At 41.8% G+C, this 15,957-nt stretch overlaps 1 protein-coding gene across 6 annotated transcripts in view; it reads right to left on the bottom strand.

Moving 5' to 3' along the window:
• The window catches only part of cntfr (ciliary neurotrophic factor receptor), a 645,331-nt gene that overhangs the window by 337,585 nt on the left and 291,789 nt on the right, over window positions 1-15,957 (bottom strand). Inside the window, exon 2 of one of the 6 annotated variants that reach the window (XM_062972630.1) lies at window positions 4,618-4,739. The exons of the other annotated variants lie outside the window; for them this stretch is intronic. The gene's annotated coding sequence lies outside the window, so the exon portion shown is untranslated. The remainder of the gene's footprint in view (window positions 1-4,617; window positions 4,740-15,957) is intronic. 6 annotated transcript variants of the gene reach the window in all.

The raw sequence follows: 15,957 nt of genomic DNA on the forward strand, positions 1-15,957 counted from the left end.
AGCAATTATGTAATAGATTGTCAGCCATGTGCATTCACCATTGAACCACATAAGTTTGAGCTCCAGCTCTTGCATCTCTACTGCCATGTGAAAGAATCGGATGCATCTCCACCAGTGGTTGCACCAGGGACCACTTGACCAGGGACCACTCTCCAACATTAGTACAAAAGGGTTATTAATCAGTTTCTGGTCAACTTTAGATTCGTTTTGGTTATTTGGAGTGCTGATTCAGAAAATTGCATTGGATAGACCACATCAGCTCTAGTTTCTGATACAGAACATATGCCATCCAGTAGTCGCCATCTGCTTGTCCACAGAAAACCGTATTTAATAATCTAGAGCTGATGTGGTCTATCCAATGCAATTTTCTGAATCAGCTTCCCAAATAACCCAGGAACAGGCCTAAAAACGCAGACACCAAGACACCTCTGCTTCCAGGTGCCTCATGGAACTTCTCTGCTCAGAAGGAGGAGGAGGAGGAGGAGGAGGAGGAGGAGCAGCAGTCAGGAGGCTTGCTGTTGTATCTTTCATACGTAGTTAGCCTCTTCCCTCCTGACATCACTGTTGCCTTGGCACTAGAAGAGGGTTTCACAAGACCAATCGCTTTCGTTGCAACAGTGTAGTAACGCTGAGGCTGAGGACCATATTTTAGTTTTTGGGGACCACTGGTGGTCCATGGACCACAGGTTAAGAACCACTGAAGTAAACGTTATCCATCGTTTAGATACCGTTTCCTACAACACTGCAGCAAAGAACCTACTACAAATAACAAAACATAAATGCAAAACTAAGCCAGAAATGAAGCACAAAAAGAAAACAGATGGACAAATAAAAAAGAGTAATCTATTTCTCCCTTTATCAGGGGAAAGGCAGGATAAAAATAAAGGAAATAAATAAAATTATCACTCTTTGTGACATTGCATGTAGGCATCTCTCCGCTGTTCACCTCCTGATAAAATTTTTCTGGCAAAAACGAATCCCAATTACTTTGGAGAAAATACAGTTGGCCTTTCAGCTTTGTAAGAGGGCTCAAGCAATATTTCATGTTTCGAATGGATGGGGATGTTTGGCAGAAGGCAAAAACTTTGCTTGGCAATTGTTGTGCCCCAGTTATTCACAACGACGGCTGTGTCTATGCAACGTCTTCTCAAAAGCAAACACTATGTTGCATTAAGCAGAAAGGGAAAAGATTCAGGACACTGAAAAATGTCCATTAGCAGCTGCGGTGCCCAAGGCAAACAGGTGAGCTTTTATTGGCGCTTAACAAGGGCAAGTTCAACTCTCCCCTCCTAATAACCTCCGTTCGCCAAGAAGCGAGGCCATAAATATCGGAGCTTGTTAGCCACATACCGGGCACCGGCTTTTGGGGATTGCTGCCACGCAAACACTATGAAATGTGTCCGCTTGCATCAGTCGCATTCCTTTTGGCTGCGTTGGGAAGGAACAAAAATAAATATGAGGGAAAGATGTTCTTTGCTGACTGGCTTTCCCATTGTTGCAAAGAGAGACAATGCTCCTTTGAACCCTTTCCAGCTTTGGAGCATCTGCAAAGTTGCTCTGGAAAGTTTCTGGGAAATGCGCGGCCCCCAAAGGCTTGGGATGCTTCCTTTCTCTGTGTGCGTATCTGAATCTCATCTGGAAATGTTGTGCAACCTAGAAAGCCCATCACCGGAGGCGGTGAGTGTGAGTGTTTGTGCAAAGTGTGCAAATCTAGGCCATCTCCCTGGGTCCATCCGTCCGACAGCTGTGAGGCTTATCTCATCTCCGATGGCTTCTTGGGAGCACATCTGCCTTCCTACCATCTCCCAAGGTGACCCTTTTTCAATGGCGGGCGGGGGTCAAGGGAGCGGATCCATATGCATCGTAAATCAAGGAATTCATTCTCCCAGGAAAGATCAGAAAAGCCACCCCCTCCAAACAAAGCCATGTATGAGGGTTGAATGAAAAGTAATGCCTCCACCTTCGTTACTTCGGTTGGGATGGGAATATTTTAATAAATCTAACACAGAAATAATCCTAAGAATGTGCTCTTTAACGACCACTATTCACTTTTCCACATAATCACCAGACAATTGGATACATTTCTACCAACGATGAACAAGTTTTCTGAAGTCGTCATGGAAGAAGTCAACACTCTGTTTCCGCAACCGGCGTCTCACAGGACCCATTGTGCACAGATCTTCCAAAACCCACGCAAAGCAACAATGTGACCCACACGTTCTTGTGAAATGCCAATTATGCTTGAAATTTCTCTCTGAGCGATACGACGATTGTCCTGAATCAATCTGTCAACCTTTTGCTTGTGAAACCTGGTGGTTGCTATCACAGGACGTCCAACTCTTTGTTCATCATGCATCTCAACATCTTTAAACTCATTCACCCAATGATTCACCGTACTCACATCAACACAATCCCCATAAACAGCTTGTATTCTCTGATGAATCTCCTTTGGGGTGACACCCTCTGCTCTCAAGAATTCAGTGACTGCACGTTGCTTAAGTCGCACTAACCGACTGTCTGTGCAGGGTTCCATACTTTGCACTTTACCAACACAACCGTTCAATGCTAAGGCTTCCTGCCAAATGGAACTGTAGAGGAGCGTCTACTGAACAAGCCAGGACCTGCCGCAGACCAGCACTACCATCTGTTGGGGAGTTACGAAGGTGGAGGCATTACTTTTCATTCAACCCTCATACATGTTTGGAAAAGACAACCCGGTTTAGAGTCACCTGCATGGGGGGAAAAAAAATCTGAATTTCATGGCGATATTACACTACGTAACATGATTTTTGTTCCTGGGTTTATGAAAACTTTATTAAACTGCAATAACTTTGTTTTTGCAGGAGGGACATACTGTTATAGCACATTTTGCTATAATTGATTAATGCCCTGAATAATTAATTAATTAATTATTAATGCATTGATTCGAAAATATTCAGTTTGATAGAATCCTGGGAGTTGTAGACTTGCAAGGTCTGTAACCTTCTCTGCCAAAGGGCATTTGGACAAAGCTCCGGCTCCAGGATCCCATAGCATTGATTCATAGCAGTTAAAATGGTGTCAAGCTGCATTCATTTACAGTATAGATGCATCCTGCCATGGCTCCAAACTATTGGCAGAGAAGGCTAAAACAATTGCCAAACTCCAACTCCCAGGATTCCATTACCTGGAGCCATGGCAACGCAAGTGGTATCAAACTGCATTACTTTGACTGTGTAGATTCACTCTTGGTGTCTTGGAGGTCTTTCATTCATAGGGTGCATCTATACAGTAGAATCAATGAAGCTTGACACCATATGGTTCAATGCTACGGAACCATGGGAGATGTAGTTTCACATGTTTTCAGGCTTCTCTTCCAAAGAGTGTAGTTGCCTAGGCAAACTATAAATCTCAACATACCATTGCATTTAGGCATGGCAATTAAAGTGATGTCGAATCACATTAATTTTACAATGTAGATGCACCCAGAGAGCCTCTGCAATTTGAAGTTGACTTGATCTCAATGAATGTATCAAGGTTTAACATTTTCGACTGGATCAGCACTGCCATATAATGCAGCTAGAAATATATGTAGATCCATATGTGATGTATAGATCCATATATGAGTCTATATACGAGGGTTGAATGAAAAGTAATGCCTCCACCGTCGTAACTCCTCAACAGATGGCAGTCCTGGTCTGCGGCAGGTCCTGGCTTGTTCAGTAGACTTTCCTCTACAGTTCCATTTGGTGGGAAGCCTTAGTATTGAACGGTTGTGTTGTTAACGTGCAAAGCATGGAACCCTGCGCAGACGTGCAGTCATTGCATTAAGCAACGTGCAGTCATTGAATTCTTGACAGCAGAAGGTGTCACTCCAAAGGACATTCCTCAGAGAATACAAGCTGTGTATGTGGATTGTGCTGATGTGAGTCCTGTGCATTGTTGGGTGAGTAAGTTTAAAGATGTTGAGGTGGAAACACGAGACTTGCGTGACAAAGAGTCAGACATCCTGTGACAGCAACCACCGAATTTCACAAGCAAAAGGTTGACAGATTGATTCAGGACGATCGTCATATCACTCAGAGAGAAATTTCAAGCATAATCGGGATTTCACAAGAATGTGTGGGTCACAGTACTGCTTTGCTTGGCTATCGGAAGATCTGTGCATGATGGGGACTGTGAGACGCTGGTTGCGGAAACAGAGTGTCGACTTCTTCCGTGACGGCTTCAGAAAACTTGTTCATCATTGGCAGAAATGTATCCAATTGTCTGGTGATGATGTGGAAAAGTGAATAGTGGTCATTAAAGAGCACATTCTAAGGATTATTTCTGCGTTTGATTTATTAAAATGCTCCCATCCAAACCCAAGTAACGAAAGTGGAGGCATTACTTTTCATTCAACCCTTGTATATTTCAAATTGCACGATATGGCAGTGTAGATCCAGGCTTCATTTGCAGAGAATAACATTGCATGTACTTGTGTATGCGGCAGAAAAGCCAGATTTCTCAGACTCTCGCAATCGGCTCCCTCTCAACGGGGAAATTCTTTCCTCTCCCTTGGATATACTTTGTCTCCCTGAATGTCGGAGAAAGAGCCCGTTGGCTTCCTCTCTACAACCCACCGACGTTATTTTTCACCTGGGTTTGCCAACAGCGCAGGCCTTTTCCCACGGCCTTCCCCTCCAAGGCGTCCAAGCCCCAGTCGCCGACGGTGAGATTGGATATCAGTAACTGATTGCCTTTCCGTGAGCAGTTATTGCCTGAAGCCAAGAAAAAGAAAGGAAAGGGAGGCTCGGGACGGGGCCGATCAGACAGCCATAGCCATACTCCCTTTACTCCAAACACTGGAGAGAATAATAATAATAATAATAATAATAATAATAATAATAATTATTATTATTATTATTATTATTATTATTATAGTACCACCTGCCAGCAGCAAAGAACTGGTGGGATCACAAACCTGCAAAAGTATTGGAAAATGAGCACGCAAAGATACTGTGGGACTTCCGAATCCAGACTGACAAAGTTCTGGAACACAACACACCAGACATCACAGTTGTGGAAAAGAACAAGGTTTGGATCATTGATGTCGCCATCCCAGGTGACAGTCGCATTGACGAAAAACAACAGGAAAAACTCAGCCGCTCTCAGGACCTCAAGATTGAACTGCAAAGACTCTGGCAGAAACCAATGCAGGTGGTCCCAGTGGTGATGGGCACACTGGGTGCCGTGCCAAAAGATCTCAGCTGGCATTTGGAAACAATAGACATTGACAAAATTACGATCTGCCAACTGCAAAAGGCCACCCTACTGGGATCTGCACGCATCATCCGAAAATACATCACACAGTCCTAGACACTTGGGAAGTGTTCGACTTGTGATTTTGTGAAACGAAATCCAGCATATCTATCTTGTTTGCTGTGTCATACAACGTCGTTGTGTCAATAATAATAATAATAATAATAATAATAATAATAATAAATTTATTAGCGACATTTATATCCTGCCCTTCTCACCCCAAAAGGGACTCAGGGCAGCTTATAATAATAATAATAATAATAATAATAATAATAATAATAATAATAATAATAATAATAATAATAATAATAATAAAACTTTATTTATATACCGCCCTATCTCCCGGTTGGGACTCAGGGCGGTTTACAGTCATAAAAGCAACACGAACATTACATAACAAATAATACACATTATTAAACAAAGGAAAATAATACAATTATAACAATAAATCACACTTACATGACCAGATCAAGGGGACGGGAACAATAAACCCAATATATTAAATGTATCATTTTGGGCTAGGGAAATCTTGTGCAATATATTCAGGCTTACAAGTTATATGTACTTGCAATCTATATATATATAAATGTTCTGACCATTTCTAACTTAAAGGACACCCCAAACCCACGAAATTTGGCCACAAAAGACATGGTCATCCCCGCTGTGTTTAGACATAAAAAAAAAACAAGAATAGCACTGAATAGCCTTGCTGCTTGCAAGCCTGGCCGCTTTCTATCTTGCGGAATCCTTGGTTGGCCAGTTTGAATAGCAATTAATAGTCTCAGTGTGGCAGGCATGAATGCTGCAATTAGCCACCTTGATTAGCATTTAATGGCCTTGCAGCTTCAAAGCCTGTTTGCTTCCTGCCTGGGAGAATCCTTTGTTGGGAAGTGTTAGCTGGCCCTGATTGTTTCCTTTCTGGAATTCCCAATTTCCCTGCTTTCAGAGTGTTGCTCTTTATTTATTTACTGTCCTGTGCTTGCAGCAGAAAAGAATATAATATAAAAATAATATAATATAAATATATAATATAATATATTGTATATATTATATATAATATAATATAAAAATAATAATATCCCATGGTTACTTCTATGATTGAGACTCAAAGTGATTCATAGCAATTTAAAAATGCAATTTCAAATCTCCAGCATCTCAGTATTAAATTGGAATTAAACATACATATTGGTTATACTCAGAATATTTAAAAACAGTTAATATGCTATACAGCACCCTCCTGGCTCAATCCTAAATTGTGGGACAAATGGCCCAATTACACTATGTAACAAATTTTGTTACATCGTGCAATTTTTTTCTACCTTGAATTACACTATGTAGCAATATTCAAAATATTTTCTATTCCTGGTTTGAAAGTGTTCTTTCCTGTTTAATTGTGTGGTCCTGACTTTGAAAGTACAGTGTTCCCTCACTACTTCACGGATCACTTTTTGCGGATTCGCTGTTTCACGGTTTTTCAATAAATTCTAAAAGACTATTATAAAACTGCTCCTGCAGTTTGCAATACAAAGGAATGCTGAAACTAAGACAAGTCAAACACGCATTCTGGACTTTAAGAGAGCTGACTTCCAAAAAATGAAGGAATTACTGAGCGGCATTCCATGGACGCCGATATTAAAAAACAAGGGAGTTAAGGATGGATGGGAGTTTTTCAAAAGTGAAATACTCAAGGCGCAAATGCAAACAGTGCCAACAAAGAAGAAAAATAAGACAAGTGCAAAGAAGCCAGAATGGATGTCCAAAGAACTTCTAACTGAGCTAAAGCTCAAAAGTGACATGCACAAGAAGTGGAAAAGGGGAGAAATCACCAAAGAAGAATTCAAACGTATAGCCAACACCTGTAGGGAAAAGGTTCGCAAGGCTAAAGCGCAAAATGAGCTCAGGCTTGCCAGGGACATAAAAAACAACAAAAAAGGCTTTTTTGCTTACGTTGGTAGAAAAAGGAAGAAAAAGGAGGCGATAGGGCCATTGCAAGGAGAAGATGGGGTGATGGCGACAGGGGACAGGGAAAAGGCAGAACTGCTCAATGCCTTCTTTGCCTCGGTCTTCTCACAAAAAGAAAGCCATCTTCAACCTCAGCAACATGGAATGGACGAAGGATTGGGGGAAATCCAACCCCAAATAGGGAAACAAGTTGTCCAGGAACACCTGGCCACTCTAAACGAATTCAAGTCCCCAGGGCCAGATCAGCTACATCCAAGAGTATTGAAGGAATTAGCGGAAGTTATTTCAGAACCACTGGCAATCATCTTCGAGAGTTCTTGGAGAACGGGAGAAGTCCCAGCAGATTGGAGGAGGGCGAATGTGGTCCCTATCTTCAAGAAGGGAAAAAAGAACGACCCAAACAATTACCGTCCGGTCAGCCTCACATCAATACCAGGCAAGATTCTGGAAAAGATCATCAAGGAAGTGGTCTGCGAACACTTAGAAACAAATGCGGTCATTGCTAATAGTCAACACGGATTTTCCAAAAACAAGTCATGCCAGACTAATCTGATCTCTTTTTTCGATAGAGTTACGAGTTGGGTCGATACAGGGAATGCTGTGGATGTAGCGTACCTGGATTTCAGTAAGGCCTTCGACAAAGTCCCCCACGACCTTCTGGCAAACAAACTAGTAAAATGTGGGCTAGACAAAACTAGGGTTAGGTGGATCTGTAATTGGCTAAGCGAACGAACCCAAAGGGTGCTCACCTATGCGTCGTCTTCATCATGGAAAGAAGTGACAAGTGGAGTGCCACAAGCAGGGCTCCGTCCTGGGCCCGGTTCTGTTCAACATCTTTATTAACGACTTAGACGAAGGGTTAGAAGGCACGATCATCAAGTTTGCAGACGACACCAAACTGGGAGGGAGAGCCAACACTCCAGAAGACAGGAGCAGAATTCAAAACGATCTTGACAGACTAGAGAGATGGGCCGAAACTAACAAAATGAAGTTCAACAGGGACAAATGCAAGATACTTCACTTCGGCAGAAAAAATGGAAATCAAAGATACAGAATGGGGGACGATGCCTGGCTTGACAGCAGTGTGTGCGAAAAAGACCTTGGAGTCCTCGTGGACAACAAGTTAAACATGAGCCAACAATGTGATGCGGCTGCTAAAAAAGCCAATGGGATTCTGTCCTGCATCAATAGGGGAATAGCGTCTAGATGCAGGGAAGTCCTGCTCCCCCTTATTCTATTCTGCCTTGGTCAGACCACACCTGGAATCACACTGTGTCCAATTTTGGGCACCACAGTTGAAGGGAGATGTTGACAAGCTGGAAAGCGTCCAGAGGAGGGCGACTAAAATGATTAAGGGTCTGGAGAACAAGCCCTATGAGGAGCGGCTTAAAGAGCTGGGCATGTTTAGCCTGCAGAAGAGAAGGCTGAGAGGAGACATGATAGCCATGTACAAATATGTGAAGGGAAGTCATAGGGAAGAGGGAGCAAGCTTGTTTTCTGCTGCCCTGCAGACTAGGACACAAGGGAACAATGGCTTCAAACTACAGGAAAGGAGATTCCACTTGAACATCAGGAAGAACTTCCTCACTGTGAGAAGGGCTGTTCGACAGTGGAACTCTCTCCCCGGGGCCGTGGTGGAGGCTCCTTCTTTGGAGGCTTTTAAGCAGAGGCTGGATGGCCATCTGTCGGGGGTGCTTTGAATGCGATTTCCTGCTTCTTAGCAGGGGGTTGGACTAGATGGCCCATGTGGTCTCTTCCAACTCTACTATTCTATGATTCTATGATTCTATGAAATCATAAAAAATTACAATTTACAGCCTAAGGAAGGGAGGAAGGAGAAGCCGAAGGGAGAGAAAATGTGCTCAAGTGGCAACAGGAGGAGAAGGAGGCAATTTATCAACACACGATTGGTTGATAAAGACTTAAAATAGTGTATAACTACTAAAATAATGTATAAATATTAAAATAAATATAGTGCCCCTACTTCACGGATTTTCACTTATTGCGGGTGGTCCTGGAACCTAACCCCAGCGATAAGTGAGGGAACACTGTACAGTAGTTGTTTTACTCCAGAAACTTTGTTTTTGTGTCTGCCACAAACTAGGTTGAATTGGTTGAGACTCGATGATAAGATATTAATAGAAAAACTAAACATTATGCTGCAGGATTTCCCACAAAAACATTGTTGCAGTTTAATAAACCTTTTCCATGTTTTTGTGACAGAACCAATTAGGAAATGACATTTATAACCCAGGAACAAAAACTGTGTTACATGGTACAGTAGAGTCTCACTTATCCAACACTCGCTTATCCAACGTTCTGGATTATCCAACGCATTTTTGTAGTCAATGTTTTCAATACATCGTGATATTTTGGTGTTAAATTCGTAAATACAGTAATTACTACATAGCATTACTGCGTATTGAACTGCTTTTTCTGTCAAATTTGTTGAACAACATGATGTTTTGGTGCTTAATTTGTAAAATCATAACCTAATTTGATGCTTAATAGGCTTTTCCTTAATCCCTCCTTATTATCCAACATATTCACTTATCCAACGTTCTGCCGGCCCGTTTATGTTGGATAAGTGAGACTCTACTGTATTACAAGCTGAATTTTCACTACCATATAATGCAGTTTGAGGCTCCAGTCTCATTCATAACTCATCGGGACAGCTTAGAACAGGCATGGGCAAACCTTGGCTCTCCAGGTGTTTTGGACTGCAAGTCCCACAATTCCTAACAGCTGGTGGGAGCTGAAGTCCAAAACACCTGGAGGGGGGGCTGAAGTTTGCCCATGCCTGGCTTAGAATAATATTTGTTTGCACTAAAACTCCTGGAATCCCCATCCATTCTAACTAAAAGTCCCATTAGCCTCAGAATGTTGGAAACTTTCTTCAAGCTCCACTAGTTATTTGCTATGCATATAATTCAGATTGCTTTCTGTATTATATATGTGTGTATTGGCATGCAGTTTTCCTTAACTCTTGGTTATGGGAGGGGCTGCAAACCATGTGATCGGATCTGGGCTTGTTCAGGACTCTGATTCCATTTTAGAATACAGTAGGGTCTCACTTATCCAACACTCTCTTATCCAACGTTCTGGATTATCCAAAGCATGTTTTCAATACATCATGATATTTTGGAACTAAATTCGTAAATACAGTAATTACTACATAGCATTACTGTGTATTGACCTACTTTTTCTGTCAAATTTGTTGTATAACATGATGTTTTGGTGCTTAATTTGTAAAATCATAACCTAATTTGATGTTTAATAGGCTTTTCCTTAATGCTTCCTTATTATCCAACATATTTGCTTATCCAACATTCTGCCGGCCCGTTTATGTTGGATAAGTGAGACTCTACTGTAGTTTGCTTTCAGACGGCAGTAGGACCTATATGCTTAGAGACTTCAGTAGAAGCAGACATATGCTTTAGAGTTCAGCAGGAACAATATGCTTACAGACTCAATTGGACTTTCAGCCTAGACAAGAGACTCTATTAGACTCTCAGAACAGAGAGATTCTTTAGAGTATGGATTGTTGATTATGAGAACAATGCCCTGTGTTATTGACACAGAGAAACGACTTCAAATCCTATCTGTAACTGGATTCATATGCAAAGTTACCTGTATGCTGAATACATTAAGTTTGTGAGTAAACCAACTATGTTACTTTTCAAGAAGTCTGCTTATTTTTGTCTCTTGAAATCATGATGCAAAGGCAAATATATTTTAAGGGAGAGTAGATGCTCTCCCGTCTGCGCCATGGGGCTGTGGCGCAGACGGGACAGCAAACCAGCTGCAATTAACTGCAATCAATCACTCTGACCAGGAGGTCATGAGTTCGAGGCCCGCTCGGTGCTATGTTGTTTGTCTTTGTCCTATGTTAAAAGACATTGAATGTTTGCCTATATGTGTAACTAGCTGTGCCCGGCCACGCGTTGCTGTGGCGAAACATGGTGGTCTGGGAAATAAAGTATTAAGGAATTGGTGGTAGTTAAGGTAAAGGGTAAAGGTTTTCCCCAGACATTAAGTCCAGTCGTGTCTTACTCTGGAGGTTGGTGCTCATCTCCATTTCTAAGCCGAAGAGCCGGCGTTGTCCGTAGACTCCTCCAAGGTCATGTGGGATGACTACATGGAGCGGCGTTACCTTCCCGCCGGAGCAGTACCTATTGATCCACTCACATTTGCATGTTTTCGAACTTCTGGGTTGGCAGAAGCTGGGGTTAACAGTGGGGGCTCTCTCCGCTCCCCCAATTCAAACCTGTGGCCTTTCGGTCCAGAAGTTCAGCAGCTCAGCGCTTTAACACGCTGCGCCATCAGGGGATATTATTTCCTAAAGGTTGTGAATATACAATATTTCTGATTGGTTTTTTTTGTTTGTTGGAGGCAAGTATGAATGCTGCAATTAGGAAAAATGATTAGGATGTAATGGCCTTGCAGCTTTAAAGCCCGGCTGTTTCCTCCCTGAGTTAATTTTTTGTGGGGAGGTGTTAGCTGGCCCTGATTGTTTCCTGTGTGGAATTCCCCTGTTTATTTACTGTCCTGGTTTTAGAGATTATATTGTTCTGCATTATTCTATCCCAGTAATTATTTCATATTAAAGAAGAATCTCACTTATCCAACATTCGCTTATACAATGTTCTGGCTTATCCAACGCAGTCTGCCTTTTCATAATCAATGTTTTTGTAGTCAGTGTTTTAAATTCATTGTGATATTTTAGTGGTAAATTTGTAAATACAGTACAGTAGAGTCTCACTTATCCAACATAAATGGGCCGGCAGAACGTTGGATAAGCGAATATGTTGGATAATGAGGAATTAAGGATAACCCTATTAAACATCAAATTAAGTTATGATTTTACAAATTAAGCACCAAAACATTATGTTAGACAACAAATTTGTCAGAAAAAGCGAGTGTTGGATAAGTGAGACTCTACTGTAATTACTACATAGCATTACTGCGCATGGAAATACTTTTTCTGTCAAATTTGTTGTATAATATGATGTTTTGGTGCTTAATTTGTATAACGATTACCTAATTTGATGTTTAATTGGCTTTTCCTGAATCCCTTCTTATTATCCAACATATTCACTTATCCTGCCGGCCCGTTTACGTTGGATAAGTGAGACTCTACTGTATATTCCTAATCTTAAATTATCTGCTTAGAACTGGATTATATGAGGCCCCTTCTACACAGCTGTATAAAATGCACACTGAAGTGGATTATATGGCAGTGTGGAGTCAAGATAATCCAGTGCAAAGCAGATAATATAAGATTATAATTGGGTTATATAGCTGTGTTGAAGGGCCTTGAGTCTACACTGCCATATAATCCAGTGCAAATTAGATAATCTGTGGAAGAAGTCTAAGTGAGGCCTAAATCGGCCTGTCCCCTAACTGAAACCTGGCTGTCCCTTGGTTGCTAGGCAACCAAGTGGGCAGAGATTAGCCCTCTAAACTGGCAGCAATTGGATAAAAAAAATTATTGCTCTCCCTCTAATTAGGACTTTATTTTTCTTTTCTTTTTGTTGTATCAACCTTGAGGCGTGGATGATGGGTTGTGTTGTCAAATTTTGAGGTTGGGGGGCCTGTACTTTTGTTGTTTTGTGAATTGCCGTGATGCCATCACTCTTTTATATATATAGATGTGATCCGCCCTGAGTCCCCTTCGGGGTGAGAAGGGCGGAATATAAATGCTGGAAATAAATAAATAAATAAATGTTTTTGAGCAACTAAAAGAACACTTTTGAAACTGCAATATACAGTATATGTGTTTTGTGCATTGGCATATCTTTGTCCCTAACAGTTCAAAGGTTTGTCAGTCTAACATCTGAGAAACCCGATTGCCTTGCATGAATGCCATTTTTCAAAAAAGTTATAGTATCATTTTTCAAAAGGTTATGACTTCTAAAAAGGAGCTTCAGTGGCGCAGTGGGTTAAACCGCTGAGATGCTGAACTTGCTGACTGAAAGGTTGGCGGTGTGAATCCAGGGAGTGGGTGAGCTCCCGCTGTTAGCCCCTGCTTCTGCCAACCTAGCAGTTTGAAAACATACAAATGTGAGTAGATCAATAGGTACCACTCCATTGGGAAGGTAACGGTGCTCCATGCAGTCATGCCAGTGGCCACATGACCTTGGAGGTGTCTACGGACAACGCCGGCTCTTCGGCTTAGAAATAGAGATGAGCACCAACCCCCAGAATTGGACACGGCTGGACTTAATATCAGGGGAAAACCTTTACCTTAAGCTACGACTTCTAACAAGGTCATGCCTTTCCAAAGATCATAAATTCTCCAAAAGGTTATGGAGATTTCCATTTTGCACCACAACTCCCAGAATCCCCAGCCATTCTAGCTAAAAGTCCCATTAGCTCCAAAAACCTACTTTTCTGACTTAGGGCTCACGTTCCGTATAACAACCAAGTAACCTTCTCTGCAGTGCTCTCAATTCATCTTCTTCCCCTCGTCATCGGCTTATTTAGAAAAATCAATTAATATGTGGGATTGATCCTTGCTTTCCAAATTGCTCCCTACATCAAAATTAACAGAATCAATGCGGATCTCAGAAAGGCGTTTCATTTCTTAATCAATTCTTGAAACGGAGAAGGTTTTCCAAGCCAGGTTTTTGCATATTCTGAAAAAGGCAACGTCTGCTTTTTCTGTTTCATTCAGACTTTAGGAACGAGGGAGACGAATGTCCGCAAAAGCCATTCTTATGGGGATATTTTATAGTTTTTGTGAATATTTTCCCAATTATTTTCGAAGTTGCCTTGAGTCCCACTCTGGGGAAAAAGCAGCATACAAATGCAATACATAAAGAATAAAAAAATATCTACAGACCCACTAAGAAAATCCAACAGACAGGAATGCCAGACAGGAAACAATCAGGGCCAGCTAACACCTCCCAACAAAGGATTCCCCCAGGCAGGAAGCAGCCAGGTTTTGAAGCTGCAAGGCCATTCAATGCTAATCAAGCTGGCCAATTGCAACATTCACACTTGCCACAGGCAGACAAGAGTGCTTTCCCCCACCCTGGACATTGCCATAGATGTGAGCGAAACATCAGGAGAGAATGCTTCTGGAACATAGCCATACAGCCTGGAAAACTCACAGCAACCCAGTGATTCTTGCCATGAAAGCCATCAATACAATTTATGGATTAAAACTTATAGGATAAAATTACTAAAATACAATTAAACATGGAAACTATTAAAAGTAACTAGTTCAGAAACTTTGAGCCAACACAGCGGTACAATAACAACAGACTAAATAATACAATTAAAACCTATTAAAATGCTACACAATACTTCCAGCCCAGTCTTGAAAACGTTCTTCGTTTAAAGCCTGCATGAATAGAAAGTTTTCAGCAACTCCGGCACTTTTGGGCCCCTAGAGGTGCAATGGGTTAAACTCTTGTGCTGGCAGGACTGCTGACTGAAAGGTTGGTGGTTCGAATCTGAGGAGCAGCTTGAGCTCCTGTCTTTCAGCTCCAGCTTCCTACCACAGGATGGTAAAACATTCGGGTGTCCCCTAGGGCAACGTCCTTGCAGACAGTCAATTCTCTCACACCAGAAGTGACTTGCAGTTTCTTAAGTCGCTCCTGACACACACACACAGCACTTGGGGGAGGAGATGAAAGGTAAAAACCACCACACACACACACACACACACACACACACACACACACACAAAGCTCTTGGGGGGGGAGGAGATGAAAGGTAAAACAACAACAACAACAACAACAACAACAACCAACATGTCTCTATGACTGAGACACAAAGTACGGGAGTTCCAATATATAAGAAGGAGTTCATTGTAAATGATGCAAGAAAGCTTGAGCGAGGAAATTATAGTTTTCTATTCTTCCTGATCCAGCTGCAGCCATACACACTTGTATGGCCATCTATCAGGAGGGTTTCAATTGTGTTTTCCTACATGGAAGAATGAGGTTGGATTGGATGGCCCTTGGGGGTATCTATGAACTCTAGGGTTCTAGGAGTCTGTGTGAACACCTAGAATCAAGTTGTCCTTTGATTTATGGGTAAAGAAGACTCAAAGGGTCATTTCACTGATGGCCTACCATCCATAGAGTCACCAAAGCTGTGCCAGCTTAGCATCCAAGACAACATGAGATCTGGGGCGTTTTACGGGACTTAGGCTCTCCATGGGGCAGAACGAGAGAGATTGTTGTGACTCAGCTGGAACCTCAGATTGACTCTGATGGGGATTATGGGATTCAGGTTCAAAATCAGGTTCAGAATGTCCCTGTTGTAGAAGATGAGGAACAGAGAGTTTTTCCCACAGTTGATGATACTGAAACTAGCCAGGTGCAAATTGACTCAGAAAAGGAGGACAGTTCTCAGCCTGATAGCAAGCAGGCTGATTCTAACGATGAAACGGAATCTTTGGATCGAGCTGACCGTTTGGAATTCAGGGTTCGAAGGAGTGTCAGAATAGCAAATAAGAAGGTGGTCAGAGGCCAAAGAAATGCTTTCATGCTTGGCAAAGGGTATTAAAGCAGTGTGTCTGGAGACAAACCTTTGTCAAAGCAACTTTCATTTAACCAAGAAGCAAGCTCCCATTTCCTGGATTATCTTACAGTCTTTGCGTTCATGTTATTGGGACTCTGTTTTATTTCTTGTGATTTCTTGGATTATAGTTTAAGGCTTTGTTTTGTAACGATCTGGTCAAAGAACTTCTTAATCTTCTAT

Source organism: Anolis carolinensis, chromosome 2, assembly GCF_035594765.1.
Source record: "Anolis carolinensis isolate JA03-04 chromosome 2, rAnoCar3.1.pri, whole genome shotgun sequence".
Classification (NCBI taxonomy): Eukaryota; Metazoa; Chordata; class Lepidosauria; order Squamata; family Dactyloidae; genus Anolis; species Anolis carolinensis.